The 26,794-nt window shown below is 41.1% G+C and overlaps 1 long non-coding RNA gene across 2 annotated transcripts; it reads left to right on the forward strand.

The window, feature by feature from the left end:
• Positions 1-22,389: 22,389 nt before the first annotated feature.
• Positions 22,390-26,551, forward strand: LOC139562182 (uncharacterized). 2 transcript variants are annotated; one of them, XR_011672312.1, is made up of 5 exons: positions 22,390-22,527; positions 22,998-23,063; positions 23,583-23,654; positions 23,790-23,855; positions 23,987-24,125. It is a non-coding gene; the product is annotated as an uncharacterized lncRNA (long non-coding RNA). The 2 variants fall into 2 exon arrangements; XR_011672313.1 differs by lacking the exon at positions 23,583-23,654 and having other exon boundaries at positions 23,987-26,551.
• The last annotated feature ends 243 nt before the right edge of the window (positions 26,552-26,794 follow it).

Genomic DNA, 26,794 nt, shown 5'->3' on the forward strand with positions numbered 1-26,794 from the left:
GGCCTATAGAGCACCCATCCAGCCCTCTAACGTCCATGGGAAAGGAGAGGGGCTGAGTGGGGATGCTCAGCTTGGATGCCAGGGTAGCGTCCAAAAATCTCTCATCAGCCCCAGAATCAATGAGTACCCAGAGAGAGATTTCGACTGGTTCCCCCAAAGCAGGATGGCATGGATGGCATGGAAAGGGCTGCGAGTAAGGGGAGAGGAAAAGCTATCTGTATGACCCACCAGAGTATTTTTAATGGGCAGGCACAGTTGAAGTCGGAAGTTTCCATACACATTAGCCAAATACATTTAAACTCAGTTTTTCACAATTCCTGACATTTCATCCTATTAAAAAATTCCCTGTCTTAGGTCAGTTAGGATCACCACTTTATTTTAAGAATGTGAAATGTCAGAATAATAGTAGAGAGAATTATTTATTTAAGCTTTTATTTCTTTCATCACATTCCCAGTGGGTCAGAAGTTTACATACAATCAATTAGTATTTGGTAGCATTGCCTTTAACTTGGGTCAAACGTTTCGGGTAGCCTTCCACAAGCTTCCCACAATAAGTTGGGTGAATTTTGGCCCATTCCTCCTGACAGAGCTGGTGTAACTAAGTCAGGTTTGTAGGCCTCCTTGCTCACAAACGCTTTTTCAGTTCTGCCCACAGATTTTCTATAGGATTGAGGTCAGGGCTTTGTGATGGTCACGCCAATACCTTGACTTTGTTGTCCTGAGATATTGCTTCAATATATCCACATAATTTTCCTTCTGCATAATGCCATCTATTTTGTGAAGTGCACCAGTCCCTCCTGCAGCAATGCACCCCCACAACATGATGCTGCCACCCCCGTGCTTCACGGTTGGGATGGTGTTTTTCGGCTTGCAAGCCCCCTCTTTTTCATCCAAACATAACGATGGTCATTATGGCCAAACAGTTCTATTTTTGTTTCATCAGATCAAGGGACATTTCTCCAAAAAGTACGATCTTTGTCCCCATGTGCAGTTGCAAACCGTAGTCTGGCTTTTTTATGGCGGTTTTGGAGCAGTGGCTTCTTCCTTGCTGAGTGGCCTTTCAGGTTATGTCGATATAGGACTCGTTTTACTGTGGATATAGATACTTTTGTACCCGTTTCCTCCAGCATCTTCACAAGGTCCTTTGCTGTTGTTCTGGGATTGATTTGCACATTTTGCACCAAAGTACGTTCATCTCTAGGAGACAGAACGCGTCTCCTTCCTGAGCGGAATGACGGCTGCGTGGTCCCATGGTGTTTATACTTGCGTACTATTGTTTGTACAGATGAACGTGGTACCTCCAGGCATTTGGAAATTGCTCCCAAGGATGAACCAATATTTTTTCTGAGGTCTTGGCTGATTTCTTTTGATTTTCCCATGATGTCAAGCAAAGAGGCACTGAGTTTGAAGGTAGGTCTTGAAATACATCCACAGGTACACCTCCAATTGACTCAAATTATGTCAATTAGCCTATCAGAAGCTTCTAAAGCCATGACATAATTTTCTGGAATTTTCAAAGCTGTTTAAAGGGACAGTCAACTTAGTGTATCTAACCTTCTGACCCACTGGAATTGTGATACAGTGAATTATAAGTGAAATAATCTGTCTGCAAACAATTGTTGGGAAAATTACTTGTGTCATGCACAAAGTAGATGTCCTAACTGACTTGCCAAAACTATAGTCTGTTAACAAGAAATTTGTGGAGTGGTTGAAAAACGAGTTTTATTGACTCCAACCTAAGTGTATATAAACTTATGTCTTCAACTGTAGCTACGAAATGTCCCGTAGCTCCACAATATAGACAGCCCTGGGTGTGGAGTTGGCGTAAGTGCTCAGTCGGAGTCAATCTAGCCCTACCCAGGTGCATGGACTCCGAAGGAGGCAAGTCGACAGCCCTCAGTGATTCCCGAGAGAACTCGGGTGACGTCGGGGTCACTCGGACATGTTGACTTCAGGATTCTTCGGAGGCGAGGTGGGAATCGATGTCGAACGAGGGCGACAGGGCACAAATTCCCTCTCCCTCCTACGTTCTTGAAGCCGCCCATTGATCCGGATGGTCACGGCTATGAGGGAGTCAAGGTACATGGGCAGCTCCCAGGGTGAGAGCTCATCTTTGATGACCTCCGATAATCCGTGAAGGAACATGTCGAACAATGCTTCTGGGTTCCAGGCAGTCTCAGTCACCAATGTGCAAAAATACACTGTGTAGTCTGCCACACTACGGGAGTCTTGACATAGCTGGAGCAGCTGACGAGCAGCCTCTCTTCCAGACAACGGAGAATCAAACACCTTCCAAACTTCCGCCACGAACTCCTCCAAACTGAGGCAGACGGAGGACTGTTGCTCCCACACAGCCGTGGCCCAGGCGAGTGCCCTCCCGGACATCAGCGTTATGTAGTACACTATCCTCGAGCGGCCCGTGGGGAACGAAGAAGGCTTCAGCTCGAAAATGAGGGAGCAATGGGAGAGAAAAGCCTGGCAGGTTCCAGAATATCCAGCGTAGCGCTCCGGGGGAGGTAAGCGGGGTTCTCGGGTGTCGTGGCAATTTCCTGTATTACCAAATGAGGAGAGTTACAAACCACACACCAGTCAGAGTTATACTTAAACTTCATCTTTAATAATATGAGCTTTACAATAGCCCTTTGACTCTCAGATCAATTCAGTGTCTATAATGAATTCTGAGAGTCCCTACAGTAGAATACAAAGATCTTTTATAGCCAAGATACACCCCTCTCAACTTACATGACGAACCACAGATCTTAGGAACTCTTCACAAAGGGCCTTTTACTTGAGAGAGGAGTATCCCATAGCCAGATAGCATTCGCTATAAATTATCGTTCAGTTTGGTCTCTAAGACGAGGTTCTAATCTCGTTCCTGGTACTTCATAGTACCAAAACATTACCTCATCCCAGGCATAGCTCAATTGTCAACTCTATATACGCCCATCTCAAGTAAACCCCCTCTTCTCCCCACTCCTGGACAAGCTCACTGAGGGGACTGACTTGCGCACAGACATTGTGGAGCCAATTTATTGGTTCCCCCTTATTCACACCATCCCTTCACATGGTTTAACAGATACATTCACATATGAAGACAATGTTCCATCCTGTCCTCTTCCCTTTCTGATATTCTGCATAGCACCAGAGTCATGTAAAAGACAAGCCTGACCTCTCCCCTCTCTGGGCCCCAAATGACTGAGCCCCAGCTAAGAAAAAAGTGCAACTGCCAACGCTATAGCCCAAAAGGATACATTCTAATGACAAGTATCTCACATAAGCATATTATATAAATAAAGCATCTTATTTATCTATGTTACCCAACTAATTCTGATTCATCCGCAACACGGGACACTGGGGTAGGCTGGGAGATTACGAATGTGACCCGCTGCACAGTGGGGAATCCGCAGAATTGCTCCAGCAATGTATCGAACGCCTGGTTATGGCGTTCTGCCAGGGTATGGAGTCCCTCCATAAGACATTACAGTAACTCCTCGTGTCTTCCAATGGGGCCTCCTTGCAGGGAGACAGCATTGTGGAGCTGGTCTGAGTCTGCTGGGTCAGCCATGGCCAGTTCATACTATCAGAACTCAGGATAAGAGCATTGAGCATTATGTTGTAACAAGGTAGGTGTGGTATACAGAAGATAGCCCTAAGTCCATATTATGGAAAAAATTGCTCAAATAATTAAAGATAAATGACAGTCCATCATTACTTTACTTTAAAACATAAAGGTCAGTCTATCCGGAAAATGTCAAGAACTTTGAAAGTTTCTTCAAGTGCAGTTGCAAAAACCATCAAGTTATCAGAACTCAGGATAAGACCCAGATGCAGACAGCTAGAGTCACAGATGTTTATTGACCCAAACAGGGGGCAGGCAAAATACAAGTCAAAGGCAGGCAGAGGTCTGTAATCCAGGGCAGAGTCAATAAGGTACAGAACAGCAGGCAGGCTCGGGGTCAGGGCAAGCAGAATGGTCAGAGCCGGGGAAACTGGGAAACAGAACTTGAGAAAGCAGGGAGACGGGAAAATATGCTAGTAAGACCTGACAAGACAAGACGAACTGGCAACAGACAAACAGAGAACACAGGTATAAATACACTGGGGATAATGAGGAAAATGGGTGACAGCTGGACAAGCACAAAGACAGGTGAAACAGATCAGGGTGTGACACAAGCGCTATGATGAAACTGGCTCTCATGGGAACCACCACAGGAAAGGAAGACCCAGAGTTACCTCTGCTGCAGAGGATAAGTTCAATAGAGTTACCAGCCTCAGAAATTGCAGCCTAAATAAATGCTTCACAGAATTCAAGTAACAGACACATCTCAACATCAACTGTTCAGAGGAGACTGTGTGAATCTGGCCTTCATGGTCGAATTGCTGCAAAGAAACCACTACTAAAGGACACCAATAATAAGAAGAGACCTGCTTTGGCCAAGAAATACAAGCAATGGACATTAGACCGGTGGAAATCTATCCTTGTTCTGATGAGTCCACATTTTTTATTTTTGGTTCCAACAGCCGTTTCTTTGTGAGACGCAGAGTAGGTGAACGGATGATCTCCGCATGTGTGGTTCCCACCGTGAAGCATAGAGGAGGAGGTGTGATGGTGTGGGGGTGCTTTGCTGGTGACATTGTCAGTGATTTATTCAGAATTCAAGGCACACTTAACCAGCATGACTATAATACACCATACAGTAAGGCTGGCTACTCTACTATAATACATGTTGAGTACACCATACAGTAAGGCTGGCTACTCTACTGTAATACACCATACAGTAAGGCTGGCTACTCTACTATAATACACCATACAGTAAGGCTGGCTACTCTACTATAATACACCATACAGTAAGGCTGGCTACTCTACTATAATACACCATACAGTAAGGCTGGTTACTCTACTATAAGCTTGAAGCCCATTCAAAAATAGTACGGGACTTGCACCAGGAAGTAGGCGGGACTTTTATAGGGTATCGGCACAGAGAAACTGCTATATTGCTTACACCAATCCTGTTCTCAAATCTGCTAACACCAAATTGCATCGCCAGTAGGACTCTTGAAAAAAGCATATCGTATGCAGTAACTGAATTATAATCAATCTATAACCCTTGCTATGTAATACTTCTGAAGATACAGTAGATATCTGGCTTTGGCTTTACACAGGAGGTGATGGATGTGAAATGACCATGTAGGTAGGGGAATAAACAGTGAAGAGCTGGTTTTACACAAGTAGAACGGATTAGATGAGTTACATCTGCACAAGGTCGCAGATGTAATTGCAGGGTACAGTGAGGAAGGAAATCCAGGTGACAGGAGGGGGACAGGGGGAGCAGGTAGCTGATGGTGTGGAGGTAGAAGCTATTGGCCAGTCTGACTGTTTTTGCCATGATGCTCCTATACTGCCTGCGTCTGAGTGATGGAAGAGGGAGAACAAGCCGTGGCTCAAGTGGCTGAGGACCTTGATGATATTCTTGGGCGTCCTGCGACACCTGGTGTTGTAGGTGTCCCGCATGGCAGACAGCGTGCACCCAATTGTGCGTTTGGCTGAGCATACCACCGTCTGTAGAGCCTTGCCGTCAGCCGCGGTGTAGTTGCCGTACCAGGCTGTGATACAGCCCAACAGTATGCTCCTAATGGTGCTCCTGTAGAATACTGAGGGCCCTCGGGAACAGCCTACATTTTTTCAGCCTCCTGAGGGTAAAGAGTTGCTGTCGTGCCTTCTTCACCATGGTGTCTGTGTGGTTTGACCATTTCAGCTCCTCTGAGATGTGTACGCGGAGGAACATGACGTTTTTGACGGTCTCCACGGCGGCCCTGTTGAGGATGAGGGCGTGCCCAGCCTGGTTCCTCCTGAAATTCATAATCAGCTCCTTTGTTTTGCTGACGTTGAGGGAGAGGTTGTTTATCTGGCACCACTCCATCAAAGTGCCTACCTCCTTTCTGTAGGCCGTCTCGTCGTTGTTGGTAATCAGGCCTACGACTGTCGTGTCATCAGCAAACTTGATAATGGAGTTGGAACTGTGTGAGGCCACGTAGTCATGGATATACAGGGAGCACAGGAGGGGACTGAGGACGCACCTTTGTGGGGCCCCGTGTTGAGGATCAGTGTGGAGGAGGTAATGTTGCCTACCTTCACCACCTGGGGGACGACCCGTCAGGAAGACAAAGGCATGCACTGCAAGGAAAATACCAGATGTTCTCATAATGAATGAAAATTGCACAGGGAGGTTGTGAATTTGTTCCGACATGTCTGCAACCAAGTCAAATGGTTTCGCCTGAAGGTAGGATTCTGGAATCAGAAGAGAAAAAAGGATGGCTTCTTGATTCATGTTTCACTTACTGTCTCAGCTTCAGGTCTAAACATGTAGTACTCTCCTAGCTAGACTTCTCTTTAATGAAAGTCTCTGAAATGTCAGGTGAGGAGTTCTCTAAAACAAAGAAACCCTCCCCCTCTGTTTGCACAGGCCCGAGCACCACACTGCGCACATAATTGAATCGCTTGTGCCTCAAATATAGTAAACTACAACACTGAGTCAGAAAAAGCAGCCATGTTGAAAATGTTACAAGTCTTTGTGTCATACCACTAACCTTCTTCGACAACAACATTCTTCACATACTTTGTCTCCTTTAAGTTCAAAGATATTCTTCATTTAACAATCCATGACAGCAAGACCCTCCAGCAGGTGATGAAGAGGGCCCAGTACATCACTGGGACCGTGCTCCTACCCATTCAGGACATCTACTTGAAACGGTGCCTGAGGAAGGCACACAGCATCATCAAGGACCCCATTTTTTTTACTCTTTATTTTTATTTGTTATTCACTGTTCTACTATTTCTATTTTTATCTCATCGTTAACTCGGCATTGTTTGAAAAGGAACCGTAAGTAAGTATTTCACTGTTAGTCTACACTTGTTGTCTACGAAGCATGTGACAAATACAATTTGATTTGATACACCCCAGCCATGAGCTGTTCTCTCCTTTACCGTCGGGCAGACTGTATCGGAACATGAGGTCTAATACCAACAGGCTTAGAGACAGTGTCTATCTACAAGCCATCAGACTGCTGAACTGGACTGACCACCTGCTCTGATTCTCTGCACCTAAGCACACACATATACACTACTGCTCAAAAGTTTGGGGTCACACAGAAATGTCCTTGTTTTTGAAAGAAAATAAAAGTTCAAAATTGATAGGAAAATTTATATCAAATTGATCAGAAATACAGTGTAGACATTGTTAATGTTGTAAATGACTATTGTAGCTGGAAACGGCAGATTTTTTATGGAATATCTACATAGGCGTACAGAGGCCCATTATCAGCAACCATCACTCCTGTGTTCCAACGGCCCGTTGTGTTAGCTAATCCAAGCTTATGATTTTAAAAGGCTAATTGATCATTAGAAAACCCTTTTGCAATTATGTTAGCACAGCTGAAAACTGTTTTGCTAATTAAAGAAGCAATAAAACTGGCCTTCTTTAAACTAGCTGAGTATCTGGGGCATCAGCATTTGTGGGTTCGATTACAGGCTCAAAATGACCAGAAACAAAGACCTTTCTTCTGAAACTTGTCAGTCTATTCTATTTCTATTCTTGTGCTATTCCATGCGAGAAATTGCCAAGAAACTGAAGATCTTGTACAACGCTGTGTACTACTCCCTTCACAGAACAGCGCAAACTGTCTCTAACCAGAATAGAAAGAGGAGTGGGAGGCCCTGGTGCACAAGTGAGCAAGAGGACAAGTACATTAGTGTCTAGTTTGAGAAACAGACACCTCACAAGTAATCAACTGGCAGCTTCACTAAATAGTACCCGCAAAACACCAGTCTCAACGTCAACAGTGAAGAGGCGACTCCGGGATGCTGGCAAAGTTGCAAAGAAAAAGCCATATCTCAGACTGGCCAATAAAAAGAAAAGATTAAGATGGGCAAAAGAACACAGACACTGGACAGAGGAACTCTGCCTAGAAGGCCAGCATCCCGGAGTCGCCTCTTCACTGTTGACGTTGAGACTGGTGTTTTGCGGGTACTATTTAATGATGCTGCCAGTTGAGGACTTGTGAAAGAAAATGTGCTTTAAAAAAAAGAAAAAAAGGACATTTCAAAGTGACCCCAAACTTTTGAACGGTAGTGTACATTCATGTTACACACATCACAACTGCTGCTACCAGACTCATACTGCTCAATTAATACACTGCCCCCATCCCCAATAGACATGTAAATATTAAGACTATAAATTGTGCCTTCCTGTATTATACTTGCTAAAATTTTTATTCTATCCTACTGTGCCGTGTACTTTATGTTCGTATTCTTATCTTGTATTATTTATTATTGCTGTTACATTATCGAGAAGGAACCTGTAAGTAAGCACTTCACTGGACAATGTATACCATGCGTATCCAGTACATACTGCTAATACAACTTGAAAACTAATGCTGCTCGAGCCAAGTCTTGCATTTGTAAGTCCTTCTATGCAGCTCGTCATTGTGGAATGTCGAGGGGAGGGGGTCTTTTTTTCTTGCCGATGTGACTGGCTCTGATAGGTGAATAGTTAGATGCTGTCAATCCGGATATTGGGACTATACGTTATCTTGTAAGTGGTACCTATTGTAAGGGAAAGAATTCTGAGAATGCGACAGGCTGCTTTTTCTAGCCTACCTGCTCCATTTGTAATGACACTGATGTCCAATCCACACAACATTGTATCAAGGGTTACACACCTTCAATTTGGAATCAAGGGCAATCATCTGTAATGAGTTTAGCATAATGGTCATATGCTGTTATGACAAGAGGTGGAAAAGTGACATGTTCTTTAAAATCTGGGTTGAGCAGGCAGAGTGAAGTAGAGACTAAACACAAAGGGGAAGTTTCAAACATTTTATGGCATGGTTCTGTCCATAACTTTGCAATCAAGTCTCAACACATTCTATTTACATATTATGCTTGATTTAGCTCTTACGTAATATCAATAAGTTACTTTAAAAACCATGCAAAGATTTAAACAAAAACATACCCTAATGAATAAAATTTTAAAAGCACAGGAAGCTGTGGAGCACAGGAAGCAGGCCTCCATTTTCTATAACCATTCATGTCACAACCTTCAGTAGTAATGTGCTCTCACCTAATGCTTGCTATATAGATGGGTTGGTTGTCTAGCAACAAAACTGACGCGTGCGCAACTATGAAGCAAAACCGACGGGGTTGGCTTACATTGTTGACAACATGTAAACTACAGTATATTTAGTCTCCAATGTATATTGAAAACATAAATAAAGTTGAACAATGAGCACTTGTCTCAAAAACATTATAACAGTTAGCCATATTAACATAGACATAACATCAGTAAAGAAAAAAATCAAAACAAGACATGGTATCAAGAACAAAATAAAACTAACTGAAACAATCCACTTCCGATTCCCCACATGGCAGTTTGTCATTGTTATCTAGCCATCCAGAAAAACAACACACGGCGTTCTGCCCCATTGAAGGGGGTGCATCATTTTCGTGGCATTCATAGCTAACCCGTCTATGCTTTCTGCCAACAGGGATCCACCATGCCTCCGGACTGCCTCTCCTCTTGTGGGCGGCCGCCTAGAACTTCTTCTTGTTTGATGAGGTTCAAAGGCGGTTGGCATCCAATTAATGTTGCATTACAGCCACCGACTAGACTGGAGTATAACTCCCTTATACTTTGCTTGGAAAAAGGGAGAAAAAAAATCAACAACTACCCTACCATCTAACCCTACACTCATTAACAATCCACCACCTTACTCCACTATTTAAACCTATCTAGTCCTACCTCAGGCAAACAGCCTGAAAGGACGGGACACCACCACTAAACATACCCTGTACCTCTTCTGACATCCAATCTCATACAGCCAAATACTTCTCTGCAGCTGCCACCACAACCTCTATTTTCTGTGACTTACATGGCCAAAAGGATGTGGACACCCCTTCAAATTAGGGGATTCGGCTATTTCAGCTACACCAGTTGCTGACAAGTGTATAAAATTGAGCACACAGCCATGCAATCTCCATAGACAAACATTGGCAGTAGAATGGCCTTACTGAAGAGCTCAGTGGCTTTCAACGTGGCACCGTCATAGGAACAACGGCTCATCCGCAAAGTAGTAGGCCACATAAGCTCACAGAATGGGACAGCCTAGTGTTAAAGTGTGTAGCGCGTAAAAATCTTCTGTCTTCGGTTGCAACACCCACTACCGAGTTCCAAACTGCATTTGCAAGTAACGTCAGCACAAGAACTGTTCGGCCCTTAGTTCCAGTGAAGGGAAATCTTAACGCTACAGCATACAATGACATTCTAGACGATTCTGTGCTTCCAACTTTGTGGCAACAGTTTGGGGAAGGCCCTTTCCTGTTTCAGCATGACAATGCCCCTGTGCACAAAGCGAGGTCCATACAGAAATGGTTTGTTGAGATTGGTGTGGAAGAACTTGACTGGCCTGCCCAGAGCCCTGACCTCACTCCATCGAACACATTTGGGGTGAAATGTAACGCCGATTGCGAGCCAGGCCTAATTGCCCAACATCAGTGCCCGTCCTCAATAATGCTCTTGTAGCTGAATGGAAGTAAGTCCCCGCAGCAATGTTCCAACATCTAGTGGAAAGCTTTACCAGAAGAGTGGAGGCTGTTATAGCAGCAAAGGGGGAACAAACTCCATATTAATGCCCATGATTTATGAATGAGATGTTCAACAAGCAGATGTACACATACTTTTGGCTATGTAGTGTATGTTCCATCCCTGCAGTACAGTTGATAAACATGGCTATGAACGTTAAAATGCCAATCTTACTGAAGCATATATCACACGTTGGCCTATCCCTCTGTACTGGTACAGATCTACGACTCACACAAATCCTCTCAGCATCCCTCCCCCTTGACCCATCTTCCTCAATTTTCTTCACTGCCTCAGCATGCGACACCCTCTGCTCTCCTCTAACCCTGGTAAGCTCAACCTGACTTTCTCGTACCAGACATTTCTGATCCCCAGCACCATGGGCACCCCTACAATTAACACATACCGCTTCTTTCCCCAATGCTACACATTCCTTTGTCTCAAGCCCTTCTGTACACTTCTCACACCTAGGAACCTACCTCCTACACACTGCTGACATATGCCCATAAGCCTGACATCTGTAACAATGTAATGTATTCGGTACAAAAACTCGTACGGATAACTGAAATATCCTAACATCACTTTGTTGGGCAAAGACTAAACATCAAAAACAAAAAAAAGACAATGACTCCTGTTTCACCACTCACACCACCCCGTCTGCATCACACCAAATAACAAGCATTACAAACACTGGAAATCTTTCCCTTCAGTTGGTCCACTTTTACCGCTACCCCAGTAAATCACTCCATTCAACCCTTTTCTTGAGAGCAAAACAAGTGTAACGTAGATGCAGGAAGTCAGGAAGAAAGTGTAGTTAGTGAGTTTATTTACAACGAACATATACAAAACAAGGGAAGCATCTAACATGGAAACATTAACAATATTGCCTGGTGGGTGATAACAAAGGAGTGCTAGATCAAGGGGAAGTAATCATGATGGATGATGATGTCCAGGTGTGCCTCATGTATTAACACCACACCGGTGGTCACAAGTCATGAAGGCAGTCAAATTCCGTGACGTTTAGTCATGGTAATTAGGCTTCTCCAAAATCTGAGGCTGCTGATGGTCATTAATAGCCTACCAGACTTGCTAAATGCCTGGTACTCACGCTCTTTTGTCCTGCTAATCACTCTGACATCAATGCAAATGTAATCGAAAATCGGATCTAACACTTCTTGAGAGCCCATGAGGTCTATAGACTAGGCATACTATATTTATTTCTCAACTTTCCTAATATTAAGCACATTGTTTATCTTTAGAAGGAGTATAGCCTACCTGGCATGAAAATTAACCACAGGAAAAGCATCCTCCATTCGCTATTTAAGTGCATAGATGACCAAACAGGTGCATGATAATGGTCCATTCTAAATCAAAAACAATTCACACATATTATTTAGCATATGTAAAGACAATATTTAATCAAGAATAGTCTAATGGGTGTCAATATTAGCCAATCACGTGTCAATGATATATTATCTGCTTTCCCCCCGGGTTTTTCGAATCATAGTCGCACGCCTCATGTAGCCTACCCCATAGGCCTATATTTTTTTATTTATTTAACCAGGTAGGCCAGTTGAGAACAAGTTCTCATTTACAACTGCGACCTGGCCAAGATAAAGCACAGCAGTTCGACACATACAACAACACAGAGTTACACATGGAATAAACAAACATACAGTCAATAATACAGTAGAAAAGACAAATCTATATACAGTGTTTCTATATGCTTTGGTATCACAACTAGAGGCCAAATAACTTATTAAAATGAAGCACATTAATTCGCGTTACAAGGGGTTTAGAGCTTAACTGACATAAGCAGTGCATGAGTTTCAAGTTTGGGGAAGATCATTTTCACCATAAAAATTTACCTTTATAATAAAATCATTACATGCATAATCCCATTTGCGGTCACTTTGATAATGGTGTTTTCGCGCTAATGGAACATACTGGCACAAAGGGGATGCCGCTGTGAAATTCGAGGCATTATCAAGTGCTTGTCAAACTGTTAATGAGAGACTATTGAAGTGCATGCGCAAAAAACAAAGCAGAGGTCATGCGTTTCAAGCGACTTTTTTCAAATCATTAGTCTCATCATGCAGCCTTACAATGTATTACACATCAAAACATATAGCCGAGCGTTTGTAAAACAACTAAAGTCACATGAATAACTCTAAATTAAGCATATAGGAGTACCTATTTCATTGTTAACCGCTCAACACAGAATAGCCACGTGCACACTCCCTCAAATCATTTGGAGAAAATATTTATATTTTATTCAGCTTTGTTCAATTGAATTCTTCATACTATAAAATAATGCCACGGAATTCTAAGCAAATCTTGTCTGCTAAATGAACTAGTGTAGCCCACAGCCATTTGGCATAGCCACATCAGGACCTAACATAAGGACAACTCAAGAGTATGCTATTATTTTCATCTGAAATAGACAACATTTTCTTCATATCATGCTTCTTTAGACCTGTCTACAATAAATAATGGATTTATTGTGACGGTGGTGGCTATGTTATATGGATTTATTATACTTTTTAAAATGTAGAAGTTCCATGTGTCTTGTGTGGAAGCCAGGAGATGCTAAATGTGTTTATGTTAATTAACAGTCAATTACCGTGAGACCGACAGTTATTTGCTAGACAATCACCGGCTGACAAAATTTTGTGACCTGTGGGCGACGTCGAGCGCCGGACAGCAAGTCATATATATTCTCCCGATTTGTTTGGCGCGAAGAGCCTGCTCCCTCTGACCAGCAGAAACACAAACAATTATCACAAGACCATTTTAGCGGAGATCTTCTGTGTATTATGTGATGCAGTAGGGCAAAAAACATCTAACGACGCACTTAGCTGTTCTACGAGTGGTCAGAGGAAGGCTTTTGCAAGTGCAACGTAGCCTAGGCCAACAAAAAATAAGTGTGTACTCTATGCAGTGGCGATTCTTGCTGGGAAAACTCAACAAAAACAAACAATTATGCATGCCAGCAAAGCCACTACACAACATTAAACAGTACATTAATTTGACTATGACAGTTACAAACAGTGCTCACAAACTGTTAGGACCTACATAACGCTGTCCCAACAGCAGAGTCCCAACACCTTACCACCCCTACACATGGCTATCAGCGGAGCTTTGTTTGGCAGCAAAACATTTAATTCAACCTCATTTACTGCCTTAAAAAAACATAGTTGATATGGCTGACTTGCTTAAACAAATGTGGTTTCTACTGACAATTGAGATGTACAAACTATGGCATAAGGGAAAGACAAGCGGATAAGAGGAAATCATAATTTCGATTAAGACATTAATGAGTGAGCTAGGACAGACGTAGATAATATAACTATTTGTTCAGAACGTTTGAAATGTACTGCGACAGAATTCAGAACATGGGCCAATCTTACAGTATTCTCCCTGTACACCAAGTCAGCACTGTAGGATAAATAAAGGAGGCATATAAGCAGACAATGAAACCTCTTACAATATTCAATAATGACATTTCTCAAAAAGGCTACATGTGCACCACCAAGTCAGAACTGTAGGTTAAATGAGGGGAAAAGGGACCAAATTATTATGGTGAGGCACATGGGCTACTAACAGCTTACTACACAACATACACTTAGTATTACTTTCTTAGCTAGAGTATACAAACAGTGCATTCGGAAAGTATTCAGGCCCCTCGACATTTTCCACATTTTGTTACGTTACAGCCTTATCCTAAAATTGATTAAATTGTTGTTTTTTCCCCCTCACCAATCTACACACAATACCCCATAATGACAGAGCAAAAACAGATTTTCTGAAATATTAGCAAATTTATAAAAAAATATATAAAAAACGGAAATATCACATTTACATACGTTTTCAGACCCTTTACACTTTGTAGAATCACCTTTGGCAGTGATTACAGCCGTGAGTCTTCTTGGGTATGACGCTACAAGCTTGGCACACCTGTATTTGGGGAGTCTCTCATTCTTCTCTGCAGATCCTCTCAAGCTCTGTCAGGTTGGATGGGGAGCGACGCTGCACAGCTATTATCAAGTCCCTCCAAAGATGTTTGATTGGGTTCAAGTCCGGGCTCTGGCTGGGCCACGCTCAAGGACATTCAGATACTTGTCCCGAAGCCACTCCTGCGTTGTCTTGGCTGTGTGCTTAGGGTTGTTGTGCTATTGGTAGGTGAATCTTCACCCCCAGTCTGAGGTCCTGAGCACTCTGAAGCATGTTTTCATCAAGGATCTCTCTGTACTTTGCTCCGTTCAGCATTCCCTTGATCCTGACTAGTCTCCCAGTCCCTGGCGCTGAATAACATCTCCACTTAATGATGCTGCCACCACCATGCTTCACCGTAGGAATGGTGCCAGGTTTCCTCCAGACGTGACACTTGGCATTCAGGCCAAAGTGTTCAATCTTGGTTTCATCAGACCAGAGAACCTTGTTTCTCATGGTGTGAGAGTCTTTAGGTGCCTTTTGGCAAACTACAAGCAGGCTGTCATGTGCCTTTTACTGAGGAGTAGCTTCCATCTGGCCACTCTACCATAAAGGCCTTATTGGTGGAGTGCTGTAGAGATGGTTGTCCTTCTGGAAGGTTCTCCCATCTCCACAGAGGAACTCTGAAGCTCTGTCAGAGTGACCATCGGGTTCTTGGTCACCTCCCTGGCCAAGGCCCTTCTCCCCTGATTGCTCAGTTTGGCCAGGCGGCCAGCTCTAGGAAGAGTCTTGGTAGTTCCAAAATTCTTCCATTTAAGAATGACGGAGGCCACTATGTTCTTGGGGACCTTCAATGCTGCAGACATTTTTTGGTACCCTTCTCCAGATCTGTGCCTTGACACAATCATGTCTCGGAGCTCTACAGACAATTCCTTCGATCTCATAGCTTGGTTTTTGCTCTGACATGCACTGTCAACTGTGGGACTTTATATAGACAGGTGTGTGCCTTTCCAAATCATGTCCAATCAATTGAATTGACCACAGGTGGACTCCAATCAAGTCATAGAAACATCTCAAGGATGATCAATGGAAACAGGATGCACCTGAGCTCAATTTCGAGTCCCATAGTAAAGGGTCTGGATACTTATGTAAATAAGGTAATTATTTATTTATTTATACATGAGCAAAAATGTTTAAAAACCTGTTTTCGCTTTGTCCATTATGGGGTATTGTGTGTAGATTTATGAGGAAAAAAAGATTTTCAAAGTATGATTGACATGATCAGTTCAATCAAAGCTACTGTAGATATAACGCGATTTGAGGTCATTTCATCTGTGGCCAATGACCTTGAGTCTTCTTGGATGGGCCCTTCTAATGTAACTCTATGGCAGCCCCCAAGGGGCTTGAATTTTCGAGCTCTTCCCGTAGATTTTGCGGTGACGTAGTGTCCCCATGAGAGACAGAATACTGGGCCAATCACAGTGCAACTAAAGACCATTACCAACCCCTACGTTACGTATTGTCTGCTGGCTGCCCCACCACCACAGAAAGCACTGAACTAGGCTGAAACACCTGCATTTTGGAGCTGATTACTCAAGAAAGCAAAAAAGAGAACATGTTTTATGCAGCTTTATTAAGTCAATTATTATTATTTGTTAACATTGTTTGCAAACTAATATGTGACACGTATTAATGCCAAAATAAAAGGCAAACAGGCAAAAAAAAAAAAAAGACATACAGTTGAAGTCGGAAGTTTACATACACCTTAGCCAAATACATTTAAACTCAGTTTTTCACAATTTCTGACATTTAATCCTAGTAAAAATTCCCTGTCTTAGGTCAGTTAGGATCACCACTTTATTTTAAGAATGTGAAATGTCAGAATAATAGTAGAGAGAATTATTTATTTCAGCTTTTATTTCTTTCATCACATTCCCAGTGGGTCAGAAGTTTACATACACTCAATTAGTATTTGGTAGCCTTGCCTTTAAATTGTTTAACTTGGGTCAAACGTTTCGGGTAGCCTTCCACAAGCTTCCCACAATAAGTTGGATGAATTTTGACCCATTCCTCCTGACAGAGCTGGTGTAACTGAGTCAGGTTTGTAGGCCTCCTTGCACGCACATGCTTTTTCAGTTCTGCCCACAAATTTTCTATAGGATTGAGGTCAGGGCTTTGTGATGGCCACTCCAATACCTTGACTTTGTTGTCCTTAAGACATTTTGCCACAACTTTGGAAGTATGCTTGGGGTCATTGTCCATTTGGAAGAGCCATTTGCGACCAAGCATCAACTTCCTGACTGATGTCTAGAGATGTTGCTTCAATATATCCACATATTTTTCCTACCTCATAATGCTATCTATTTTGTGAAGTGCACCAGTCCCTCCTGCAGCAAGCACCCCCACAACATGATGCTGCCACCTCCGTACTTCACGGTTGGGATGGTGTTCTTTGGCTTGGAAGCCAACCCCTTTTTCCTCCAAATATAATGATGGTCATTATGGCCAAACAGTTCTATTTTTGTTTCATCAGACCAGAGGACATTTCTCCAAAATGTACGATCTTTGTCCCCATGTGCAGTTGCAAACCGTAGTCAGTTTTTTATGGCGGTTTTGGAGCAGTGGCCTTCCTTGCTGAGCGGCCTTTCAGGTTATGTAGATATAGGACTAATTTTACTATGGATATAGATACTTTTGTACCCGTTTCCTCCAGCATCTTCACAAGGTCCTTTGCTGTTATTCTGGGATTGATTTGCACTTTTTGCAAACAAAGTACGTTCACCTCTAGGAGACAGAACGCGTCTCCTTCCTGAGCGGTATGACGGCTGCGTGGTCCCATGGTATTTATACTTGTGGACTATTGTTTGTACAGATGAACGTGGTACCTTCAGGCGTTTGGAAATTGCTCCCAAGGATGAAGACTTGTGGAGGTGTAATTTTTTCTTCTTCTGAGGTCTTGGCTGATTTTCCCATGATGTCAAGCAAAGAGGCACTGAGTTTGAAGGTATGCCTTGAAATACATCCACAGGTACACCTCCAATTGACTCAAATGATGTCAATTAGCCTATCAGAAGCTTCTAAAGCCATGACATAATTTTCTGGAATTTTCCAAGCTGTTTAAAGGCACAGTCAACTTAGTCTATGTAAACTTCTGACCCACTGGAATTGTGATACAGTGAATTATAAGTGAAATAATCTGCCTGTAAACAATTGTTAGAAAAATGACCTGTGTCGTGCACAAAGTAGACGTCCTAACCGACTTGCCAAAACTATAGTTTGTTAACAAGAAATTTGTGGAGTGGTTGAAAAACTAGTTTTAATGACTCCAACCTAAGTGTATGTAATTTTCCAACTTTAACTGTACTAATGGTATATCTTATGGTAATATTATAGCAATCTTATAGTGATACAACAGCAATAACTATAGTAGACTTTCAATTTTTTTTGTTCAATGTACATTAAGTTGACAGATACGAGGACATCATATTAAAAAAATTATCAATTTTAATACTTTTTCACTGAGTTAACAAATCAAAAAGTTAGGCCTTAGCCTCCAAGTTACTCCCTTTGAGTAAAAAAAAAGAAGCAGTTTTAAACCTAAATCTTGGACTTCTTAAGCAATTTCGACTCATTGTTAAGCTTCGATATAATTATTTTTAAGACATCCTTCTCCTCCATCTGGTTTCGCATAATTAAAAACGCTGTTGAGAAAAAGAAAAGAGGGTTTTAACAAATTTGCTCTGAGTACAGAATGGCCTGCCTAACCCCAAATTAATCAACAGTCTTGGCACAAACTAATAGACCTGAGATCAGGTTACACACACACACACACACACACATTCACACTCTTGTAATAAATAAATAATAAAATAAACTACAAAACCCCCTTTTGGCCATTTACAGTACTAGCAGTTCTGCTGTATTTTGAAGTAAAAGTCGTATCTTTCATAATTCGACATGTTATTGTACAGTATTTATAGTAAAAAATGACTAAGCAACTTACTGCAAATGGCAGACACTTTGGTTGGGCACAGCGGTTTCTTTGCCTGCTGGTCCCAGAATGCATTCAATTATTTTTCCTGTCAACAAAGAGACGACGATCACCTCTCTGGGAAACTGAGAGAGCTGTCATGAGCTCAGAAATGCACTTTGATGGTTCTTTGCTCAGTCGAGTGATAATGTTCGCATGGAGTTTAACACCTTCTGCCAGTTCCACCAGTAAAACATCAGAAAATAACTCTAATAAAAGACATAAAAAAAATAAAAAAAAGCCAGTTACACATGATTTTGGGCCTTTAGAAGCTGTGGTCAAAATGTGGTCTTTTCACAGTACTGTAGTAGTTATCAACAATGTATTCAAACTTTCTATTGTTATGGACAGAAACTTTGTTTTTTGCATGATATTATAATATATTTTTAAATTACATCCGAAATCAATACAGTATTTTAATATTAGGATATGCTCTGACTTGCAGTTTGTGTGCACCTGTTCTAAAAAACCCTTGCCTTGTTAGCGCAATCATCCCCAGTATGTCTTTAATAGGGGTGTGCCGAGTATTCGGACAAAACCATTATTGTTATCGATATTAGGACTTTGCAGAACACATGAATAGATTATTAACATCATTATCCGTGATTGTAAAAAGTTGCTGAAAACAGAATTTCTCGAGTCTCTACCTCTCAGATTCATGTTATAAATGCTTTGTTCATAAAGTATTATCTTGAAATGTAAACTGTTGTATTGCCTTGTTTAATGTTTTAATCAACTATGTTAAAGAGGTGTTTCACTAGAACATTTTCTTAGGCATTAGCCTTCACCAGAGACAGTTTTTAGGTTGGTTTGATCAGTATTTAGTTTAGCTCATCAGCGAATTCTACTTCTCCCTCTCCCAAAGAAACCCCATTTAATGTCAAAGTTGATCATAAATACCTTCAAAAGACACCACCTGTGCCTCCAATCACTGCAATAGTCCTTGTAGTTAAAATCTCGATAAGATTACTTTGCTAAAATATTGACCAAGCCTAATATTTCCCAATGATATCGGTCATTTTTTCATTAAAATCCAGGAAGTCATTTTCGATTAATCCGCGCCGAGGCGCGACTTCGGTCAGAGTCAGAACCTACTTACAAATCTTTGAACCAAGAGGAAGAGTATCAACCAGATGACAAACTGAGGAAAACATTAGCTCTAGTAGGTCGATTTTTGTAACATGTTTTAAAGCAAAACAGATTGTTTTTGGGCAATTCAATGACGAGACAACATTTGTTGCATAAAGTGAGGATAAATACACATCGTTTTTCATACATTCTAGATATAATCGTAAATTTCACATTTTGAAGTAAAATGGCAGAAGTCTAAATACTGATTCCAACTAACCTAAAAACTGTCTCTGGTAAAGGCTGTCTAGGCAAATGTTCGAATGAGATTAAGTATTTTTCGATTAACCCCCCCCTTTAAGTAAGTAAATTAATTTGAATTATAAAACCATTCCCGTAGTCCTTTCTGCCATGACTCGTTGTTTGCTTGATGTACTTCGTTAGCTAGTTTTAGTAGTTAACGAGAAATAGTTTCGTGAATATATTTTGCATAATCCTATGTGGCGCTCTATAAGTTAAAACACTTAAGACAAATTATCATTGTACTACAATATGCATTAAACATTTACGTTAAATTAAGCAAAACTGCACACAGTATTTTTCTGCTTGCTGTATTGTTACAATGTTAATACACCTGCTTTTGTATTCAAATTGTGACTAGTTTGCATCCCCGCTTTCCAGCTCAAGGTTTGAAGTCTACTTCTACCATGCTGCCTGGGAGGGTTGTGACGGCTATGTCTTGGAGTGCTGCTTTTGGGGGTTGGAGGAAGGGTGTGGATCCACCAGCCATGATGTCTGGGAACACACAGTATGACAGACAGTTAAAGAGATTTAATACAGATTCATTCAACCACCTCCTTACAACTTCTAATCATTCCTCCAACTCTCAATCTCTACTCCTCATATTCTGATCATCAACCAACAACAATCTATTACAGTAAGAACTGTTTTCCACACAAACCGTAAGAAATGTTTTTCCTCTCACCATTGTGAGATCTGAGCAACCCTTGCCGTTTAAGACATCTTCCCATGTCCATTCCTCTGTTTGTCTCTGCCCGTTGCCACGCTGCTTGGTCCGGGTTTGGTGGGTGTTTCTGTAACGGTTTTCTTCCAGGGGTGAAGGAGAAGACCAAAGTGCAGCGCGGCTAGTGTTAAACATGTTTAATAAAGAACAAGTGAAACACTACAAACAACAATACAAAATAACAAATGTGCAAAAACCGAGACAGACCTATCTGGTGCAGACAATCACAGAGACAGGAAACAAACACCCACAAAATCCCAACACAAAACAAGCCTCCTATATATGATTCTCAATCAGGGACAACGATTACCATCTGCCTCTGATTGAGAACCATATTAGGCTGGACATAGAAACAGACAAACTAGACACACAACATAGAATTCCCACCCAGCTCACGTCCTGACCAACACTAAACAAGCAAAACACATAATAACTCTGGTCAGGACGTTACAGGGTGAGAATATTCAGTAGGAGCATCCACAAACAGGAAACCTTACCTTCAATCACAGAGAGAGATTGTCTGAGTGCTGCATTTTCTCTTTTGAGCTCCCTTATCTGAAAGTTTGCAGTGGTTAGCTGCAATTGCATTTCCTGTTTTGACACTAAGGTGAGGTCCTCCTCACTCTCTGTCACTTTGAGGTCTGGAAAGGACAAATTTTAGTTGTACAATTAATACATTTAGACATGAATAGGGGACATATTTTTTAAAGACAAAATCCACCAATTGACACTATTTGTGGTGTTTTTTAGTCTCAATGATTGGAGGTGTTTCAGACATAATTATTAACCACATAACTATTTTTAAATGTATTTGGTGTGTTGAGGAGAAATCTGATTTCTATGTCAAAGTTTTATACTAATATTAGTGATTACTACATTAAGTAGGTGAGACAGGGTTAAATTCACCTTTAATGCATCAACTTAAATTTCACAACTCATGCTACAAAGTGTTAGACACTTACTTGAGGTGATACACTGGTCATTATGTCTGCCTGATGTTTTTTTCCAGACTCGGCCCAATTCTTTTTCTGTGATACACTCTGGTAGAGTAACATAGCTACAGTCAAGAAATTACAGGTTTTGTGCAAAGATATAATTAGCTAGTCAATTTCACAACTAAGCATACCTAGCCAGTGATTAGCATGCTACCTACACATACTAGTGAACTTAAGTGATATAACTAACTCATTAGCTATCTAACGTTAGCTACATTAGTTGTTATTGTTATAGCCAATGTATTGGCTGTATTGCTTTTGTATAACTAAGTTTAACGATTGATAAAATTAACCATATCTTGTTAGCTAGCTACGTTATACTGTGTCATTAGCTGGGTAACGTTAGCTAGCTAACGTTAGTTAGCTTACCATCCAGAGCCATGATATAGGCGGGATATCTCTTCCCAGTGCGCTGCAAATTAACAATACATTATTTCACATTGTCGCACGTCCCATCAAACTCTTCAATATTTTCCACTGGAACAATTTCTGATGTGCCTTCAAAAAAATTCACAAGTGCATACATGTTTTGTGATATTTTGCTTGTGCTGCAAAGTGCAAACTGAGAGTAAACCGTTATTTTCTTTGCGCCTAGTTTTTTAACTTTCGCCCATGCGCACGATTTAGTTACGTATAGTTTGGCGTCTAATATGCCCTGCAGCAAAGTTTTTTTTATAGCTAGCTACGAAATCAGTTTCATTAGCAGTTTACATGATGCAAGCAGTTTTCAACAATTAGCTATTTTGCTTACCCTTATAAGAAATGCCTTCAGTCTGAGTGATAAGGGGACCATATAAAAAAATCGATGCGTGATGAAAACTTCCCTTTTCCTCGACAGACCAGGTCAAGCAGGAATATTAAAGTATTATTGTTATATTGCCTTAGCTAGGTGTGAGTTCTAGAAAACTATATTTATTTTTTAATGGAGCTACAACCATATTACTGCTTGGGGTGTTCAATTTCTTATGCTGTTACTGGTATGAATACACTAGCTGTAACGTTATATCTGCTAGCTAGATACAGTAGCTAGTTTACTTGCTAGCTAGGTGGTACATTGTCAGTGTTTGTATTCAGTATCTAGTTTCTAGCTAGCTACTTACAAACCTCAATCAACATGGCTCTGATTATTTAGAGCTTAATGAGGATTTAGTCGTGTATAAGGTACACACACACACACACACACACACACACAGAGACACACACAGACAGTCAGACATTCAGTTTCTTAGCCTCAAATTGAAGTCAGTGTCATGTATTCTAGCTAATATTTTCATTAGATAATGTTCTGTTGGTTTTCTCTGTTCATTTTTTAGGACCCTCTAACACACCCCAATTAACCTGGCTCTGATGATTTAGACTATGATGATGCCCCTAAGATGGTAAGTGTCAGGTGCACACACATACACACGTTTGTTTTTCTATCCTTGTGGGGACTTGAGACCTAAACTTGACCCAAAACGTAACCCTAACTCTTATCCTAACCCTAACCTGAACCATACCCTCATCTTAACCCTAACCATAACCTTAACCTCAATAACCTAAATCTTAAGGCTAAAATGTACCTGGTCCTAATGCCTAACACTAAAGTTAACCCGCAATGCCTAAACTTAATAGTAACCCCAATTCTAACACTATGCCCAATTGTACGTTTTTCCCTGAACTTAACCACTAAGACAAAAATCGCAATTCCCCTCATGGGGACTTGCCAAATGTCCCCACGAGGTCCAATTTGTCAGGTTTTTGTACATGTGGGGACATCAGACACCCACATGTACACCTAAATGTGGTACACACACAGACATTCAGTTTCTTAGCCTCACCCTTGTAAAGTCAGTGTCCTATCAAATATTTTAGTTAGATAATTTTCTGTGTTGGTTTTCTCCATGTATGGGCGGCAGGTAGCCTAGTGGTTAGAGTGTCGGACCAGTAACCGAAAGGTTGCTAGATTGACTCCCCCCCGAGCGGACAAGGTAAAAATCTGTCGTTCTGCCCCTGAACAAGCCACTGTTCCTAGGCCGTCATTGTAAATAAGAATTTGTTCTTAACTGACTTGCCTAGTTAAATAAAGGTAAAAAAAATACAAATAAAATGTATTCCTAATTTAGGACCCCCTGACACACCCCAATCAACCTGGCTCTGATGATTTAGACTGTGATGATGCCCCTGAGATGGTACGTGTCAAGTGCACAAACACACACAACTCTCAGGCCTTAGCAATCTGTTCTACCTTTGCAGATTTATTATACGTTTCCTTCTGGCTTAAACAAATGTCTAAATATACCTTGCATCTAACTCTTTTCAGAACGAAGAAAGGATTTACCCTGGGGCATCAGTAACAAAGGGGCAATGCCTTATGGCAATAATGATTTTTGTTCTGCGTCATCACCTGACTGGAACTGCCCTGATAGACCTACTTGCCTTGCTGAATTTGTTTGTCCCCAACATCTAAATATCTCCAAAAAGTTTTTGGGTAATCCAGCCCTGACAGCTGTCTCTCATTTATTTTGTGATGAATGCCAGAATTACTTAGGAAAGCAACCCGAAGACACAAATTGCTCACATTGTGGAACGTCCATCAGAGAAATCAAATCAAATGTATTTATATAGCCCTTCTTACATCAGCTGATATCTCAAAGTGCTGTACAGAAACCCAGCCTAAAACCCCAAACAGCAAGCAATGCAGGTGTAGAAGCAAAACGTTTCTTTTTGTCAATACCTTTTGAGGGACCTTCTGTGAGATACACTGGAGAACCATGGAATAGATATTTTGAGGAAAACAGTGAAGGAAGAAGAATATGAAATCGAGGATGTCATGGATGGATGTACCAGACATTACTGAAAGAAAAGAGGCTACCTGCTGATGATTTAACATTAACCTGGAACTGTGATGAGTACCCATTTTTAACTCCTCAAATGACTCAGTTTGGCCTCTTCAATTTACCATAAATGAACTGCCTTACATACACTGGAAAGAAAGTGTGATAGTTGCAGGACTTTGGTTTGACCCAGAAAACCCCAGAATGGACACATTTTTAAAAACCTTTTATTGATGAATGTTGCGATTTAGCCCAAAACCCCTTACTTTGGAGAGATAAGAGTGGGACTTCTCCTTGATTTGTTCCTCAGATGCAATTGCCAGGCCAATCCTTCATTACTGTAAGCAATTCAATGGTAAATATGGATGTGACTGGTGCTTGCACCCCGGTAAAGTTGTCCCCAAAGGCAGAGGATATGTAAGGTCCTATCCTTACAGTCAACAACTGCAAATTCAAAGATCACACAATCAATTTAAGGATAATGCGTTTCACTCTGCTCGCACTGACATTCCGCAAAATGGTGTAAAGGGGTTGTCAACACTGTTTTTGCTTCCATTGTTCAACATTGTGTTTGGTTTTGTGCCTGACTACATGCATTCTGTTCTCCTCGGCATAACTCGACCACTTCTGTCTCTTTGGTTGGACACGTGCAACTGTTTGAATCCATTGTACATAGGTCGACAAATTGCAGAATCAGACTCTCGACTGCTAAATCTCTTGCCAACAAAGGAAATCACAAGAATACCGCGATCACTGCATATAAGAACATTTTGGAAAGCATCGGTGTGTTGTGCATTTCTTCTGTTTTATTCAATCATTGTTCTGCCTGGCATCCTTCCGGTCCCCCAAAAAATTATACTTACATTCAGCATGCATATTTTGCTTCAAGGATCTATTTGACAGCGTGGCCTTAGATTAGCTCACATTTCTTTAGACCTCTTAGTCAAGAAAATGGAAGAATTATATGGACAAGAAAATGTTTCTTTCAATTGTCATCAGCTAATCCACCTTACTGATAGTGTACTGAACTGGGGGCCTCTCTGGGAAACGTCATCTTTTACATTTGAGGGTAACAATGGAAGTTTGAAATCTCTTTTCCATGGGACGCAGTGTGTTCCACAACAAATTTGCCAGCTTTTCCTTCTTTGGCGAGACATTCCCAAACGTCTTAGTGTTTTAGGATTTCACCCAGAGTCAGTGTTCGGTATATTACTTTCAAAGCTTGGAGACAAAAAACTCTAAACTCTTGGCAAATCTGTACCTCGTCACCTCACAGCTTCTGTAAAACTTGCTGTAGAAGAACTACCCAGCCTGTGGAGTCATACGGCCGATTCGTTTATGACCAGATTGTTTATCACACAACTAACTACAAAATCTCAGAAAAAAAGTATAATACCTCATTCGTGTTCAAAAAGGAATGTTGTGCACAACTGCAGTTATTTTTCATTGTTAGACTGAATTGCATTTGTCAAACAAACTGTTTATGTCAACCTATTCCCATTGTTGTGGTTAACCATATGTATTTCAAGCTGACAGTTTGTTCATCAACCGCAATCTAGGCATCTCATCCCAAAAAATGTGTGTGAAAGTTGAGAGGTCGAGACAAAAAAAGCTTTTTCTTTGGAAATTATCAAGTGTAAATGTATTTATGTGGATGGCTGGCTTGTCCCTCTGAGAGAGATTAGTTATGGGTGTATTTAGAGAGCTGGTTGATGTTATTGAGCTGATTGATGAGAGCTGATTCTCATTTGCAATGGTGACCTGGCCAAGAAAAGCATCAACATCATTTAATTCAGGTCCGTCCAGTGTGAGGATATGTTAGGGAAGTGCAGATTGAAGTTAAAACGCATGCATTTAGTTTCACTGGAATTGAGCAATAGTTGGAGTCTTGGAGATCACAGAATGTGTGTTATATGTCATTGAATCTGTGTGATTCTAATAGTATTACCCATTGATAACTTATCAGGGACATACATCAGTGATGCAAGGGTCATCGCTTATATATTGTATTGTACATGTTTTTTTTTTTTTATTAAAATAAATTAACATTAATATTACAGGTCTGTTTTTACTAAGATGCTAAATGTTTTTAATGTATTGAAAGTATCCATCCCAAAAATTCACACTAATTTAAAAGTAACCTGGCTATACCCATGTTGACATATAAAATAAATATTGGTTGACTTTCTTTTTTTGCTTGCAGGAAATGTTTTTTCTTTGATAATTTTCATCACCTCAAATAGAATACTATTACAAAACCGACAGGAATAGCCCATAGGAATGCTTTCAATAAC

This window comes from Salvelinus alpinus, chromosome 32, assembly GCF_045679555.1.
Source record: "Salvelinus alpinus chromosome 32, SLU_Salpinus.1, whole genome shotgun sequence".
In the NCBI taxonomy this organism is placed as follows: Eukaryota; Metazoa; Chordata; class Actinopteri; order Salmoniformes; family Salmonidae; genus Salvelinus; species Salvelinus alpinus.